General features: G+C 48.8%; 1 long non-coding RNA gene across 2 annotated transcripts in view; it reads left to right on the plus strand.

The window, feature by feature from the left end:
* Positions 1-17,223, plus strand: part of LOC108922990 (uncharacterized) — a 54,385-nt gene that overhangs the window by 23,883 nt on the left and 13,279 nt on the right. The window contains exons 1-4 of one of the 2 annotated variants that reach the window (XR_001965175.2): positions 5,698-5,846; positions 7,453-7,579; positions 8,021-8,171; positions 8,280-8,347. This is a non-coding gene — a long non-coding RNA (uncharacterized LOC108922990). Of the gene's footprint in view, positions 1-5,697; positions 5,847-7,452; positions 7,580-8,020; positions 8,172-8,279; positions 8,348-17,223 lie in introns of those variants that run through there. The other variant, XR_001965174.2, reaches the window with a different exon arrangement.

The raw sequence follows: 17,223 nt of genomic DNA on the forward strand, positions 1-17,223 counted from the left end.
CTTTCTTTTTTATTGACTTCTTTAGAGGAAAATCACACATTTCAGCGTTCGGATGTTTCACAGCGTTCAAATCCGCGCAGCAGTTCCTGCATTAACTGAAATTAAAACTTTCCTCCCATCATGTCAGATTATTTCGACATTATTTAAAATGATCTTTTCGTCGTACATTTAAAACGAATTTTCTTTATTTAAAGATCATGTTCTTGTCCTTCGTTTCATGCTTCTTCTGTTTTTTTTTTTTCTTTTTTTTGGAATGAAGACTTTTCGTCATAAAATTTGGCAGCGTGTTCCTGCAGATTATCACCAGCCTTCTTACCAATCTAATTTCCTCATTAGCTGCTCATTTCCATTGATTTAATTATATTTCTTATTTAATGACGCCTGGGACCTTATAATTGCACATTTGTTAATGTGAATAACATTTTCGGGTAAACGGCATGTGAGCAAAATATTGCTAAAACATTTTAAACAATTTTAAAATACCAATTTCTTTAATCCATCGCCGGATGACTGAATAATAATAATAACAATAATAATAATAATAAACGTTGATATTAAAATTTAATTTTAATTGTGATTTTGAGTTTCTTTTACATAACAAAACCACATATCAGTACTGCGTTATGAGGTTGGCAAATATTAATGTTAATTTCATTATCTCATATCTCTTCTTCATTAACTGGTGATACTGACTTGATTTTTACACTCGTATTTCTGCACTGGTTCACATAGCACATGAGTCGCTATTGATCTTCAGTCGCCCCTTGGCATTGATGATGCAAATGATCATCATTCTTATCCGTTCATCTTCATCATCTGTATCCGACACCCCCCCCCCCCCCCCTTGTTTTAATCTAAAACCAACCAACATCCGTGTTATCAGCCGAGACCAAAAATCTTCATTACTTTTTGTTCGAATGCAGGTTCTAAAAAGCATTAAACTGTAGGCAATTAGAGAAAAAAACATACACTTTGTTCTTAATTAATTATGCGCCAAATGAAACCTTCCCTTAGCTCTGCAAGTCCGACTGCCACGGGTTAAATGCAAAATGCAACATGTTTGTCCTCGGAGTTAATTGGTAAAAGTGATACAAATGGAGCCCCCTGTTAATTGCCCTGTTGCAAAGGTCATTAAAAGAGCAATTTGGAAAGAGGCCCTCGGTGGTACGACCTGGGATCGGCAACAGTGTGAAAGGCCTCAGCCTCCGAAACAAAGACGATCTCATTTCGTTGGAGGCTTGCATCATAATTTAGTTTGATTTCGCTGCGGAGGGATGGGAGGACAGAGTTTGTCGTCCAATAGAGGGTGGCACGAGGACTGGCTTTGACTCCATTACTGGGGCCTCCTTAGATCAACCACTGAAGGTTAGAGCCAAGCATACGTCAGAGCCCTATTTTCCGCCAACAATGGGGTGTGTGTGTGTAGGGGGTAATCCAAGTAATTTACACAATGCGTAGGCCCGTGTTTACACGGCCAGTGTGAAGAGTGCACACTCCTTCTCCCTGTGACGGAGGAACCTGAGTGGATGGTGAACACAGTGCTCCAGATGTTGACCCCCTCCATTGTTTGGGGGTTTTTTTTTGTGTGGGAAAGGACCATCAGAGGACACAGGAGGAGTCAAAAATGTATAAGACTCACACGGGTGAAGAGCCTTGTCCAGGGTCAGAAGATCATGACCCCTGAGGAGATATTCTCCTCCACCAATTGAGACTGAATACTGAAGTTGGTTTCTTTTTAGGAATTAGGGCAAGAAAGGCCTATATGTTTAAATACAGGCCTGGTCTCCACATGTTTATACATTGAAAAAAAATGCTGTAGATATAGGTGGTTTCAGGTACTGGACTCTGACTGAACATAATTTAACAATTATTTTTCAGTTTCTAGTTCTTTATTTTGTAATGGGGAAACAACTTTGGACATTACTTTTTATAAGACCAAGCATTTAACTCATCATTCCCACTGCACTATGAAGGAATACATGAAAGAATATAACTGGCAAAATGGTTTGCTTTCTAAGCTTTTTAAGCCACAAATGAGATTTGACGAGGCCCTGATTCAATCCAACCGTAATGACTGAGGTCCTTAACTAATTTAATAAAGTGTCACTTTTTCCTTGCTAAAACCAAATGACAGAGTGTACATAATACGTATGAAATTAAATAGGCCTGTATTTGCCTGAATCTTTAAAAAATGCAATTCTGAGTGTTTTGTGAGGGGAAAAAAAAAAGAAAAAAAATATATATAAAAAACAGCACCGTTTTGTCTTTGAGCTATTAGTTCAACGTCTGTTTTATTTGCGCAAATATTCAAAATGCTTCCGTTCGCTAAATTCTAAGTGCATATATTTATTCTTCATAAATACATACTTTGCTCGTGCGAAAAATACTTCTCGGTCGCATAATGAGTCACTGCGAAAAAATAGAAGAATATATAGAAATGTACACACTTCTGCATCGGCACTAAATCGGCGACTTTAGTCAATCACACTTCGAAGAAAACGTCATGCAATACAGTATATGCACTACATACATTAATATACGCTTTTGATTAATTATTTTTTTTCCGCATGGGATTCCAGGCTGAAGGAGCTGCTTTTTGGTTTGGTCAGTACAATTTGAATATATTATTTAGCTATTAAACGCTGTTGAACGAGCTTTACAATGATTTACCCATTTATACAGCAGGTTATTCTTGCAATATCACAGTGAACTACAGCAGGAGTGGGATTTAGACCGAGAACCTTCCGATTCCTGGAAAAAAGCCTTAACCACTACGCCACCTGCTGCCCCAGGTGGAATGTTAAATATTTACATATAGAATTGCACTTTAAAAGGGCCTTTTCTTATGTTTACCGAACAAGTAGTTTTTTAATTAGTAACAACAACCCACAGTTTTCGTGCAAATTAATTCATAAAGGCGTCAAAGGATTCGAACTGGGTAGCAGCTGGGGCTTCACCGCGATCCTCACATCGGGTCTTGGTTCCAGCGGCGGACAGGTCACATGCGAAAGTGGCGGAAAACGTGTCACGCGCCTAGTATGATTGCCTTGTCCGTTCGGAATTTCCGAGAAGGTCGGCCCCACGTTTGAGCGCGCGCACCGCACGTGCGTTAATTCTTTCCTGACTTACTTACTCGCGCGCACAGCCTCGCCTCTTCTCTTCCGCAACCGTGGCCCCGCCTCCGGGTCCAGGTGAGCTCCGAGAGGGAGAGTGTCTCGCGCGCGCGCGCGGCGCAGGTGAGTCTCGCGCAAGGGGGCGGGGCGAGGGGACCGGGGAGCGTCGGGAGCTCTCCGCGGTCCTAAAAACATGCGGAAGATCAAACTGTTGAGCGCGAGCAGGTAATTTCCTGAAAGTGCTTCACCCGGAGCGCGAAACGGCGACTAGAAGCCGCTCATCCATCTGACTCTGTTGTATGATAAACAAAGCTCGCGCGCACGTGATGTCACATTTCGACACGGCTCTTTATTGTCTTTCAGGTGCTGCTGAAATTGAGCGCGGAGTGTTGACACGCAGCCAGAGAGCGGCGTCTCTGCGTGGAGCCCAGTGGGCGACGCGATCAAAACGGTTCATCTGAAGCGCATCTTAATCCTCATCGTCGAGTCGCTGCAGAACAATAAATTAATTAGTATTTACTCACCTTTTAAAAAACACGGTTGTCTGAGACAGGAAAAGCACTTCCCCAACAGTTATTGGTTTCGTTTTCAGGTGTCACTTTCACGTGTGGAGCTTTTGCGTCAACATTTTTATTCTCGCTGATAATTCATGAATGTACTCTTTGATTTGTGCACATCATGTGTTTGTATTTGTGCGCGCGCCACAGAACGACAGATTAAAGCTCAGAGAGTTATTTTTTATTATTGTTTGCCACCCGTTAAATTTAGTTTCTTCTGGGAATTCTTTAATTTGCAGTTGCTGAGAAACAAAAGAGGAGACTTCAGTTCGTGCCGCGGCTTCTCGTGTCAGCCCCGCGTGCGGCGGCAGCGCGAGGGCAGGGGGCGCGCGCCGCGCGCCGGAGTCTTCCCCCCCGGGGGCCGCCGAATCAAAGCCCGCCAACCCCACGCGGGATACACGTGGAACCCGGGTAGTTTTCCCGACATCAGAACATCAAATTGGGGACGTTACTGATGTCGGTTCCGGAACTAAACCACGGCGCGAGACGCGAGTGCTTTGAAAGGGCCGGCGATGCGCAAACTAAGTGCGCGCGAGCGGGACGGGTATCGGTGTCACTTACGGCTACCTATACCTTACCTTTCGCAAGATCCCCCCCCCATTGGGGAGTTAAAGTTCAGCAGTTCTGTGCACTTGTCAAATTTCATGGGCCTCGGGGGGGTAAAGTGCGCTGGAGCAGCGCTCGGCACCTTCCACACGAAAAGTTACAACGAATATTGATGGCGCACTTCAGCAGCAGCGGGGATTCAAACCGACAACCTCCAGATTGCTGATTGCAGCCACAGTCATTATGCAGTCAAATCCCCGTGCAGGTTATAATGACATTATTATCTACTCGCTTAACGGGGCTTTTCTCCAAAGCGACTTAGAATGTTAAGCTACTTACAGTTATTTACACAGCTCGGTCATTTTACTGGAGCAATTTGGGTTAAGTACTCTGCTCAAGGGTACTGCGGCTGGGAACGAGATTCGAATCTCTTACGTTAGGGTTCAAAGGCAGCAGCTCTAACCGCAGCGATACCAGGTGCCACTGAACCGTTTACTACGATTTACACATTTGCACATGCGGGCAGTTACGCCGTATCAGCGCCTTCATCAGGGGCGTCAAAGCAGGAGCACGGATTCGAACCTGCGTCCTTCCCTTTGCGCGGTGACGACGCCAAGTTCTGCGCTGTCGGCTGCCCGTTTCTTTTCACTACCCTTATTTCCGCTTTTCTGCCCCAAAACGCCACGCCACGGTGCTGCTCGCGCACGCACCCACGCAGGGTGCCTGTGCCTCGGTTGCTCCCGTTCGGCTCTGCCCGGATTCCGTTGCGCGAACTGGCACTTGGCTGCGGAACGGAGCGCGGGTCCGACTCAACAGGTCTGCGTCCTGTTTAGGTGAAGTATTTATGTATGCAAGTTTTCCCGCGGGGAAACGCGATACCCAAAGCAGCGCCGTCAAAGGCGTCGCCCGGCGCGCACTGCGGCCACGGCGGCGTCAATCTCCGCCCTTCAAAGGCCCGTCTCTTTGCGGCCTTTGTGTTCCGTGTCCATACTTGTTTCTTAGGAAATAATTCAAAGTAAAAGGCTTGGAGAAAAAAGGCAAGCGACCTTTATTTCCTTATATCTCAGTTCTTTATATGTCTTTTACACACACGATGGTCCTTGTGGATGTACTGGCTGCAACGGGACACCGCGATGTTGTCCGAAATCAAGTGTCGCCTGATCCTATAGGACACACACACACACACACACACAAACAACCACAACCTTTCATTCAAAATGTCTGAATTATTTCAAAATGGCTATTTGCAACGCTTGTCAAGCCCAATGGGCACTTGACAAAAAAAGTGAATTTTAATTACTATTCATGTGCACAGGAATAGTCAGCTTTTTTTTCGGGGGGGGGGGGTAGTACATAACCTTTATATTGCCCACATTCTTAGTGTTGTATTTCAAGAGTATTGACACCAATATTTGGGGCTCGCGGCATTTTGTATAAACCCCCCCCCAAGAAAAAACAGTTTCTGGTTTGGAATAGATGTAGCCTAACTGCATGGCGGGAAACCCTCATCGATCACGAACGTGACCGTTGAAATTTCCTGCGCTTGAACCGGACATGACCGGACACGTAACGCACTCGGAGGAACTGGGACAGGAGCGCCTGAGGGCACGAAAGACAGTATCTGTAGCAGGTAAAACCGTGTTAAATAATAATGATATCTGCATGATAATGATTAATGTTTTCACAGCGGCAACATTTGAACTCACATTATTATAAACTGACGACGGCCGCAAAGAAAACGGAAAACGCGCACTTTGATTTGGCGCAAGCAATAAAAATAAAAGCACGACAGAAAAGAAAAAAAAAAAAAACTACGTCACACTTACTACTAGACATAAGGGAGCTGAACACTCAGGGAGAGTAAATCGCGCGCTGGATGGAGATGCAACCAAACCGCGACGAGGGAGGATGAATGATGATGCCCAGTGAGACAGATAGATACGTAGTAGCGCTCGGGATGACGAGCGATCGCGGAATATTCGTATGATAATGACGAGATGAAAAGAGCGGCCACCTCAATGAACTTGTCATTCAGCCTCGCGAGCCTCAATCATATCTGCGGTGTTTTGCATAACTATGCGCCCCACGTTTCTAATCCTCAAAGGGTCGCGGTGGTACTTGGCTTTGCGCTGCAGTCATTCAAGGTCGCAACCCTGCAGGAAATGCGGGCTGCCATAGCAACGCAAAAAATGGCTTCTAAAGGCTTAGCATAATTCTTCCCTAATAGAAAAATAACAGCGCCAAATCCCGTCCTTAGTGAACTGGTTTATTCGATGGAGGCAGACTCCCACCTGTGATCCAGACAGTCACCAATGTGCAAGGGCCAATGCAAAATAATAAGTCTGTTTTATAAAGAGTTTTTTTTTTTTTGTTTGGAGGAGGGTGCTTCCAAGCTGAAACTCACTGCTTGGCAGCTGGAAAAAAAAGACCACGGTACGTTCCAATTGAGTCACAGCTTGTTAATAAAAAAAAAAAAAAAAAGAAAAGCACAGGGTTCTTGGTTTCTGCGCTCCGCTCTCACCTTTCAGCGGCGCATTTCAAAGCGTATTACCTGTGCGCGCCTGGGCTTCCAGGCGGTTTTCGAGAAACAAAGAAGGTGTAAATGGCACGTTGAAATTCGAGAGAGAATTTAGCAAAGCAGCTCTGAGAAGAGTCCGACTTCTCAACCTGAGTTCGCGTTAACCGGATCGCAGTTAGAAGCAAAGAGGCAGGAAACCGTTACTCCGTGTACGCGTTTCCAGTCATGGGCAATACGAGCGGTCAGAGGACAGCTGGTAGTGTAGTGATTCGAGCTGCTGCCTTTGGACCCAAAGGTTGCAGGGTTGAATCCCACCTGTAGCTATAGTACCCTTGAGCAAGGCGCTAACCCTAAAGTACTCCAGTACAATTACCCAGCTGTATAAATGGTTACATATCTGTAGGTGTGTTAATGTTGGAAGTCACTCTGGAGAAAAGTATCAGCTAAATGAACAAATGTAAATCCACATACATGATGCACAGTGTGCTTGAGGGCCTGCGAGACACAGGTGCGCCGGAACTGCCGGTCCATGACCTGGACTACTGGGAGGAACCCTTTGCGTTTCGGAGCGCAATCGGGAAGAAGATGCAGTTTTCAATATCTGTTTTATTTGCCTCCCACCCGCACAATCCCCCCCAGCTTTTGCACTGTGTCCAAGAATGGACAAATTGGACGTGTCTAACCCCCGTTGCGTCCCGACGTTTATCTTTGTTTACAGGAGGTGAAAGATGAGCGAACATCACTAATGGTCCAAGTGGGAGCGGCGCCGCACACACAGCGGTGAGCTGCGCCAGAACGGAGTTCCAGCGAAAGCCGCGTCCTCTCCTGCCGCCCCGCAGTCTAAGGTCAGGTTAAAAACTGTTGATTCATCAGAGAGACCCCCTCAGACAGCACCAGCTGTTGAGGTTCTTAAAAGGTCCGAAAAGAGTTTTTGCAATTTTTGTTGATGTGTGTATGCACTGGACGTTTCCCCGTCAACATCAGTTAAACGTGCGAGAAATTGTTTGATTCTGGTGCCAGACGGACGAAGATATGTGCGCTTGGATGGTTTCGCTCCATCTGTGCTGGTCTGATTGGTACAGCTGGTTCCCGAGTTAAGAACCTGAGGCCCTGGGGCTCTCGACTTTTTCTCTGTTAGGTCTCCGTAGCTGGTTGAGGTCAGAAAAGTTTCCTCGGCCAGTTTTGGAGTTCTGCTCATGACTCCGATCGCCGTTTTAGCCCCATAGCCGCTTTACAGATGTGTGAAATTCCGAGACAGGTGTGTTTTTTTTTTTTTTTTTTTTCAGGAATTGTCCAAGCCCTGTTACTTCTTACCCACAGCGATGCTCTTCACCAGGACACCTTTTTCCCCACATTAATGAGAATTAACCGGCCATTCCTTCTGTAAGCTACATTCTGCGCCGCCCTCCTCGGCAGAACCGTCATCCTCTTTAACAAGTAAGGCGTTTCTTTGCTGCCCTTATTTCCATGCATTTGCCAGCAGCACCACTGTTACAGGTGATCTCAGGGGAAGTTTTGAGGTTTTAATCACTAATTTCATTCCAGGAATGCTAACTGGCGCGGTGCTGCGCTCCGCTCATTGCAGCGAATCCTTCCAAGCGACGAGAATCGAGGTAATTCAAAGAACACGACAACGCTCTTCTGTTATACTTCTGGTCTTATCTTCAGATCGGCCGCTTCTGTTTGGTGGAACCCAGAGGTTTTGTAATGTAAATTTGAGCTTCCTATATATATGTATATATATTTTTTTCATATCTAATCTTATAAGTATGTATTCAGACTGTCTCGGAGTTGTGAATTTTGGACGTTAATTGTTCTAAGCTTGAAGCAGGTCCAAGCTCACCATTATTGGCCTGTCGGAGCACCGCCCCTCCCACCTTTGTGGCTCTTGTCCGCAGCAGAGCTTCCTTTTCATCTAAAGTGCGCTCTTGATGCTCGGGCCGCACTGTGGGGTGACTTGGCTCGGTGTCCTCGAGACGAATGTGGCGTGACACCCACAGCGGTCCCGTGGGCCTGCACGGTTCATTTGAAATGGAGCGATGCGGGGCGGCAGGGAGGGAGCGAGGGAGGGAAACCCGCGGGTCAGCTTCCTCCCCACTGTTCACCCAAGGGAGTCTCGCCAAAACCTCTCCCAAAAGCGCCCTGTTTTGGAGTCTTAAACCGAGCACCTTTCTACATCAAAGCTCTGTCAAGAGCTGCGGTCCAGGTGGGTGGGTGTGGGCGGGGGGGCGTTTCGGCTGAGATGCGGACACCTCCGGTCTAATTTGTCTTGCTCGGCCCTCATCCCGCTCGCCCTCCCCAAAATCCCAGCCCCCTGCCTCCTGTGCCACCCGGGCCCCAATCTAGCCCCACGCCCATATCTGGTGAGATCACAGGCAGTGCCGTGAGAGCTCGGAGGCGAGGAGGTAGCGTGTGTCCTGCTAGGAGCTCCGGACGACCTCCGTTAGAGAGCTCTCGACGTGCTGGTGAGGCCTAGCGCTGCTCCGCACTCCCTCCAGCCCAGGCAGATTCGCAGGGCCCCGTCGGCCGGCCAGCCGACCGGCCGATGGGAATCTGGCCCCCATTAGTGTAATGAGTCCACCGCATTAGCATGCCAGGCAGGCTCCCTTGTCCGTTTTCATCTCTGCTTATTTATTTATTTATTTATTTATTTATTTATTTATTGAATAGAGCGATCTGCTAACTTGCTGCCGACAAAGACGAGCCACAACAGGGATGCGCGCACCTAATCTGCGAGCGCTTCTCCACCCAAAGTCTTCTGAGAGAAAATTTCTATCAAGCTGTCTTTGCGGGGATGACGATGGGGGGGGGGGACCAAAAAAAAAACACAAACATCGCGGAACTCGGAGCAAAACATTTACTGTCATTAGGAGAATTACCGGGGCTCTTTCCTTCAGATTCAAACCTGTTAACATTTTTTAAAAGGGTAATAAAAACGCCACTGGGATGACATAAGTGGCAGATGATGGGCTTCGGGAGACTTTTATTTGCGTCGTTTACACTCTCTTGGCAGGAAGTCGAGCGCAGTTTGCGCTCGAGAAAAAAAGTTGTGAAATTCGGTGGTTTTTTAGATGAAAACGTATCTGGGTTGAATTAAATCTGTCCCAGTTTAGGCCCACATCTACATATTAAGAGAAAAGGGAGCGCCGAGAACAAATGTTCCCTCTTTCAAGTTAGCGTGCGAGCATCGGGCAGCCGACGGTGCGCGCCTCGCAACGCTCCGCCGAGGGTCCCCTGCTGCGCCGGTACAGGAGGGCCTACTCAACAGGAAGTAGCATGCCAAAAACAGGAAGTGGCATCTGCACGTGCTCGTGAACGCTCGGTAGCCGAGCCGGGCTCGGCGGAGCGTCGGGTACTGTGAAACGGGAGAGCCGGCTGGTCAGCCCTTCCTCTCCTGGGCTCCGCAGACGCTCATAGCCGTGAGACGCGGCGCAGCGAGGAGAGCAGCGAGGGTCCCGGGTCCCGTTTGCCCCCCCCCCCCTCCGTGCTTACTACATAGGAGGTCACGGGAAGTGCTTATCCGAGACCTTACTCACGCGGGGTGAGGGTAGAGACGCCACTCGGCGCTAAAGTTTCCTCCACATCGTGCACAGTCCAGAACCAACTGATAACACAGCTCTCAGCAACCAGTAACCGGAAGGTTCTAGTACCTTCAAGAATGGTAATTCACCAGACTTCCTACTGCCTCTTGTAATGTACACATAGGTGCACTGCACACCTGTGAGCATTAAGAGATATAACAGATTGCAGTAAGAGATGACATGATGCTACTACTAATACTACTGACGATAGGGAGATTGACGTAAGCGATGGTCCGGGATCCGAGTGAAGCCGGCCGAGTCCTGTTGTCTGGAAGGTGGGCAGAGTCTTCTGAAACAGCCCGGTGGCTTAGGCGCAGACTCAGATATGCTATCGCTGGGCTTAGCTTGAATTTAATAATCACACACTCTCTGAACTGCTTGTCCCATACGGGGTCGCGGGGAACCAGAGCCTACCCGGCAACACAGGGCGTAAGGCCGGAGGGGGAGGGGACACACCCAGGACGGGACGCCAGTCCATCGCAAGGCACCCCAAGCGGGACTCGAACCCCAGACCCACCGGAGAGCAGGACCCGGTCCAACCCACTGCGCCACCGCAGCCCCCTTGAATTTAATAATAGTAATAATAATAATAGTAATGATGATGATATATACAGTACATATAAAGAATAAATGCAAGATCTGAGAGATTTTCATATTATGTTCTTTCATTTCACAGACGCTTTTCTCCAAAGCGACTTCCAACGAACGCTATGTACTGTTATCGACCCACACCTTATTCACCAAGGTGACTCGCAGTTTGCGGGTATTTGTGTGAAGGCCCAGACCGACAACACGCACGGCGAGTGCAGGTGAACGTGCACACGATTGGCGTCTTATAGTAACATCATGACCGATCAGCACGTACGGTATTTGCCGGAGAAGGATCTCGGCGTACCCACGGCCCGCAACCAGTACCCGTCGAATTCCCAAACGCGGCAGGCAAAACTGACGGAGACTGTTTTTAATGCGGAGCCGCTGCCCCGTGCACACAGCCAGAATACGAAGAACTTGTTTTGAAATTAGAGGAGCTGTTTTGATTCCAGAATCCTGTTTTCCCAAAGGCCTCCAAAAGGATGGGGTGTCATTGTAATAGAGGGAAAAGAAAAGAAAGTAGTACAAGGAATTTTGCGACAGAAAGACAACTTGAACCCCCCCCTCCCCTCCCCTCCCCTCCGCCTTCCTCACCACAAATGCATTTTAATTTACAGTATATTTCAGAACACGGAAAAGCGGTATAAAGCCCTGTATTGCACTACCATTTCTCAGGTTCTCTATCCGCCCATTTATCTGTCTATCCGTCAGCGCGCCTCTATAGATCTTTGTCTCAGGGTAGGTATAGAATCAAAGCCGGAACGGAATTACCCATCATTCACGCATTACGACCCAGCGATGATTTAGCAACGAAAGGCGGCTGAGGATGTCAGCGTTTCCCTTCTGCGGCCGAGAGAGCGAGCGAGCGAGCGAGCGATTGAACTGATGCCGCGCAAAGCCGTCTTAAGCAGAACTTTGGAGCGCATGTCATACATGGGAGGCGTCCTCTCTTTCCCCGTGCTTCCTTTTCACCACTGTGCACTTTCTGTCTTTTATTACCAAAAAGCGCTTTGAGACACGAGATCCTATTGTTCGGTGCCAGTCTTGCTGCCTGCTTGCTGCCTGCTTGCTGCCTGCTTGCTGCCTGCTTGCTGCCCTGGTGATGTCCTCCGTTTGCCCGCGATCGCGTCCTGCCCGTCTCTTCCTGCCCGGCCGACCATTCGAACCCCCGTCCTCAGGCTCCTATATCACCTTGCCCTGCTTGGCTATTAGAAAGCCTCGTGGGAAGGACCCATTGTTTCAATCTTTGTGTGACTCTGTGTTCGGGACCCTGCTCACTCCTTCTTTGTTTTTAATATTGGGTCATCAATGTGTTGTTTTTAAGGAGGATATGGGCTGAATTATTTCTCTGGGACTAGGAAAAAGTAAAAATTGAACTAAAAAGATGCAAGCGGCAGTCCACGGTGCGAGTGCTGCGGGCCGGCGCCGGCCGCGTCTCTGCCCGCTGCCCGGTCGGAGGGCGCCGTTCATTAAAACGGCGTGACGGGTTGCTGGGCTTGGTTTGAAGGCCTGTCGCAGAACCAGGTGAGGGGGGCGTTCTGATAGGGCGCGGCACTGCCGGAGCATCCAGGAAGAAGGTGCGTACAGGAAAGCGCTGCGGCCGGATTGAGAAATAATGCCGCGCACCGGCCGCGGCGGCGAGAATAATTCAATCCGGCCGTCGGTGCAGGGGGAATTCGATCCGCTCGCCAAGTTCTAGAACATTTCAATAACACAGAAATGGAAGTTCATGGGATTTTAGACTCGCGCTGCAGCCATCATCCCAGACAGGCCAGCTCCTCTTGTTGTGCATAATAGAGAGGGCACCTTTGCGCTCGCTGTCTTCACAGGACTCCGAGCGTGGCGGGTGTCGGCACGGGAGCCGCCGGCTGTGGCCTTTCGGCGTGTTGGGCAGTAGGGTAGCAATCTCATTATGACCCTTGGAAACGGGTGCGACGGGCAGATGTCTTCATAGGGGGGATCTAGCGTGGCGCGAGGAGTGGGGGGTGGGCGGCCCGGGCCGTGCCGATTTCACTTGCCGGGCTTTCATTTCAGGCCCGGCGGCTCTCTGAATGTGGCTTAATGTGCCCTGAAGTGGAAAAACCGGCTCCGCGGTGCACATCACACGTCCGGTCGAACCCGGGAAGAGCGGGGGGGCCCCGGCTCTCGCTGCCAATTCGGCCTTGGCACATCATATAAAAATTGACATTATATAAAATCTCCGCTCGGTTTCCAGCACAAAGCGGGACCGAAAAAAAGCACAGAGTGAAGAGCAGCGAAAAGGTTATCGCTTTGCCATTGTTTCACATTGTTTCTGCGCAACTTCAGCGCTTTAGGGATGGGAAGCGCGCGTTCGGGAAGTCGCAGGTGTACAAAGAGCCACAAAGTGAAGTTTGCTAAATCCATTAAGCCTCTTACAGTAAAACTGGGACGCATAGTAATCAAGAAATCAAGGGGACGATTCACCTTAACCGCCGCGGCGTCACACTTTGCCTAATTTCTACTTTCAGCGGTTAATTTTTTTTTCTGTTCGTTTTAAGGCAATGAGGGCACTCAAAATCTCCGGGGCGACTAAAACAGGCTCACATATGCTGGCCAAAGTTTAAGAACAAAAATAACATTTTTCAGTATATTTCCAACATGCTGGTGTACATATGGATTTTATTTAATTTAATATTTTATTTTTATTATTTTATTTTATGTAATCAGCAGCAGTAATAATAACATTTGGAATAATGCAGCGGAATAATTTTTTTATTTACTTGTATCCGTATTGGCGTGAATTCGAGAAACCAGCGGCAGAAACAATGGAAATGTGCCGTTTCGGGATAATTGTTTCTCATTCCACAGTTCCGGTGCAATAGCCAGGTTAAGAGGAACGTGGGAGGTCGTGGAGCGACAGCTCATCTCTTTTTTTTTTTTTTTGTCTCGTAAGGCGGAGACGGCTGGGGAGGCAGGTGTCGGGTGCCGCGTGCGCATCCCTCCTGCCGCAACCTGGCGTCACGGCGCCCCGCAAACTGTGACAAACGAAATGCGGGGACGGCCACGGCTGGCACCTGAGAAACCACAGCCGGAACACAAACAGTTTCGTGGGCGCAAAATCTTTTACCAAACTATTAATACGCACTTTGCACGATAATGTGAGTCGAATCAAATGCACAATATAATTTTTTTATCCTAAGAAGATTACCTATTCTAATTAGAAATTTTCTCTTAGATTCATGTCAGAAATGATAATCTGTTATGCCTTGGAACATTTTTTAAATTTAATCTTTATATATTTATTTTCAAGGATTTTGTATTTTACAGAGATTTCCAGTATTTTAATCCTAGATATTTATTTATTTTCCGGTGCGCTTTTAAATTTTTTATTTCCAGAATGGAAATTATGTTTGGATATTATGTTGGACTTCTATGAAACCTGGAATCGAGAAGAAAATTTTCGATTTTTATCGTGTCTATTAATTACACAGCGCCGTTGAAAGCGGTCGGAAACATACAGCGATTTGCGACCGCGTGAGCGGAATTATTGCGCGGTTAAGAAAGTGACCGCTCTCACCTGGCGAGGTCACGTTTCGCAGCGTCAGACGGCGTCAGACGCCGGTGACCCGGGGCCGTCCGAGTTTCAGGTGGCGGGTTCGGTCTCGCCTAGGCCCGCGGACCGCCCGGCGTCTTCGCTTCGCCTCGCGGTCCCGCTTCTCCTCTCGCTGACCTTTGCTTCTCGGAGGGCGAACACACGATCTCCAAGCTCCCGTGTGTTTGAACTTGCGAGGGTCTGGCGGCGTAGGGAACAAACGCCGAAATCTCCCGGTCGCGTACACGCGCGGCGCGTAGCGCGAATGCGCGAAAAACGGGGCACGGATGACCTGAAAAAATCCGCCACGGGGTGCTCTGGAGAGCGCTTTGGCACTGATTGTTTTTCCCAAATATCAAAAGACGCGTGGAAATATGAAGTAACATGAGTGTGTACAACCTGATCGGGAGCATGGCCGTCTGAAAGGAAGGGCTTTGATGCCTGCAAATGGCGGAGTCATTGAGAGCAACGTGCTCATCATTGTGCTCATGCAGACACGTGAACACCAGAGGACTTTATGTAAATTCATCAGACGCAGACCCCCATGGCTTTTTTTTTCACCTTTGCACATGGAGCACAATGGCCTCTATAACCGGGCACGCGACGGCGATTCGGCGGGACCGCGCTTATGAGGCGAACCGCATTTAGAGGTCGAAAGCGTCGCTCCTTTTGAGCGTTCGCCGTAGGTTTGGGGTACGGAGGTTTAACAGCAATTTTTAGGTTCACAAAGCTCATTTAGCTCTAATCTACAGGAAGGTAGCGCTGAGCCGTTCCCTTTTAATCAGGCGCCCGCCCTGACAGCGCCTCCTGCTGCTGCTCCTGAGAAAGGCGCCTCGCCTGTAATTGGAAATTCAGCCCTTAGATTAAAAGGTAATCAGAACAGTCTATCTCAGCCTGTTTAAATATAGATTATTTAGCATTTCAATATTTAGCGACATAGGCCCATGCCTTCGGAAAAAAAAAAAAAAAAAAAAAAAAATGAAAAATAAAGTTTGTGTTTTGCCATCTTCAGAGGCTTCTTTCTGGCCAAGTGGCAGCTTGTGGGATGAGATTAGTGCGCAGTGGGAAATGATGCGTCGACGTCTGGCTATTTGCAGCGAGACTCGTGCTCGGCTGCGCAGGCCACCCCTGACACGTTCTCCGCCGAACCTCCAACTTCTGAGTCATCGGCAGAAAAGACACATTGAGAATTTTAGATAGACTTTAGTTTCTGATTGTCTGAATTTTCAAAACTTCCCCCGTTTGCTGGAGTGCACCAAGGAGCAAGCTGTGGGTCCTGGTCCTCGAAGCCCGAATGCATGCGTGGACCCTTTTTTTTTTCTTTTTTTTTCACATTACTTCGCTCTTGAAAAAAAAAAAAAGCAACCGAACCGGCGTTGACTGGAACGCTGGATGTTCACGCAAGGGAGCCGAACGGGCTTTGGCATTTGGGCCGATGAGGGGTGGGGCGGACACCTGTGGTCCTCTGAGCCGGGTCCGGAGGGCGTAGCGGACGACCGGCACCTCGGGGGCGACCGCCAGCCGTGTGACGGCTAATGAAGACATACACTGGCAGGACTTCATCGCCCTGGTAACAAGATGTCACTGTAAACAAGCTGCAGGACGTTGTCAGGCCACTTCCTAGTTATATAATACGTTTTTTTTTTTCCTCTTGTTTTGTTTTCGACGGAAGTTCGGAGCCTCGACTCTGGGGGATGTGATTAAATGAAAACGGCTGGCAAAAAACGTAAAATTTATATAACCGTTTTTTGTTGCCCTTGTATGCAGGCAAATAAGCTAAAAATAAAACGTTCGCCGCCATCTTGACCCCCCCCCCCCCCCTCCCCAGTTCTCTTAGTTATTTATCACCCTAAGTCCCTGTTTCTCAAGGGCCCGATTAATTTCGCCGTTAACCCTGCTACTCCTCTGGTAAACTCCGCGACTCGCTTTGAAGTGAGCAGCTACGTCTGCTTGTCAGGGAGCAGGTTCACGTTTTGTTTATTTTTTAATTATTTTTTTTTTTAAGTTGGCTACGAAATGTCCCCTGTTTTCGGCTGCCTTTCCAAAGCAGCCTTCCGTCCAACGGTTATTACTGTACTTATGGTTATTCCTATAGAATTCATACATGCGCTCGCTTATGGCGAAATACATTTTGGGACTCGCGGGCTCACGGAAGGCGCAGTAGAGGAGCGGCGCGAACGGAGGGAGCGTTCGTGCGGCAGCCGAGGAGCCCGAAACGGCAACTTCGATCGGTATAATCGATCGGGGACAATCGACGAGCGTAGATCGCGGAAGAAACGCACGCCGTCGTTTCGCACCCGGCGGTCGTGTGCTTCGAACGATTTTTCGCAAACGTCGCGAATTCGGGTTTGAATAGGCACGGAGCGGGACCCGGTCGCTTTGTCAGCGAGCTACCGCAACTAGCCAGACGCAGGAACCCAGACACAATCGCAGCCACGGCCCCCCCTCCCCCACGGCTCCCTTCGTTTGCGTGTGATTAACAGCCGGCGTTCCGGGGACCGCTATTTCGGATAGCGCTGTGAGGGCTTTAATTTGTTAGCCGGCCGAGGGGAGCCATCAAAGTCGGCGCCAGGGCGAAGGCGCCACGCGCGGCGTCATCGCGACGAGGTAACGAGCGAAGCGTGGCTGTCCGACGCCGGTCCTCCATGTTGTCGCCTGCGAACGAGAGGGACGCGTCTCTGCGTGAGCCACAGGGACGCTTCCGTGGGTGCGCGCGAGACCTGCCGCTGCGCCCCGTAACGTTTCTCGCAGCGCTAGCTATGTC

Source organism: Scleropages formosus, chromosome 13, assembly GCF_900964775.1.
Source record: "Scleropages formosus chromosome 13, fSclFor1.1, whole genome shotgun sequence".
NCBI lineage: Eukaryota > Metazoa > Chordata > Actinopteri > Osteoglossiformes > Osteoglossidae > Scleropages > Scleropages formosus.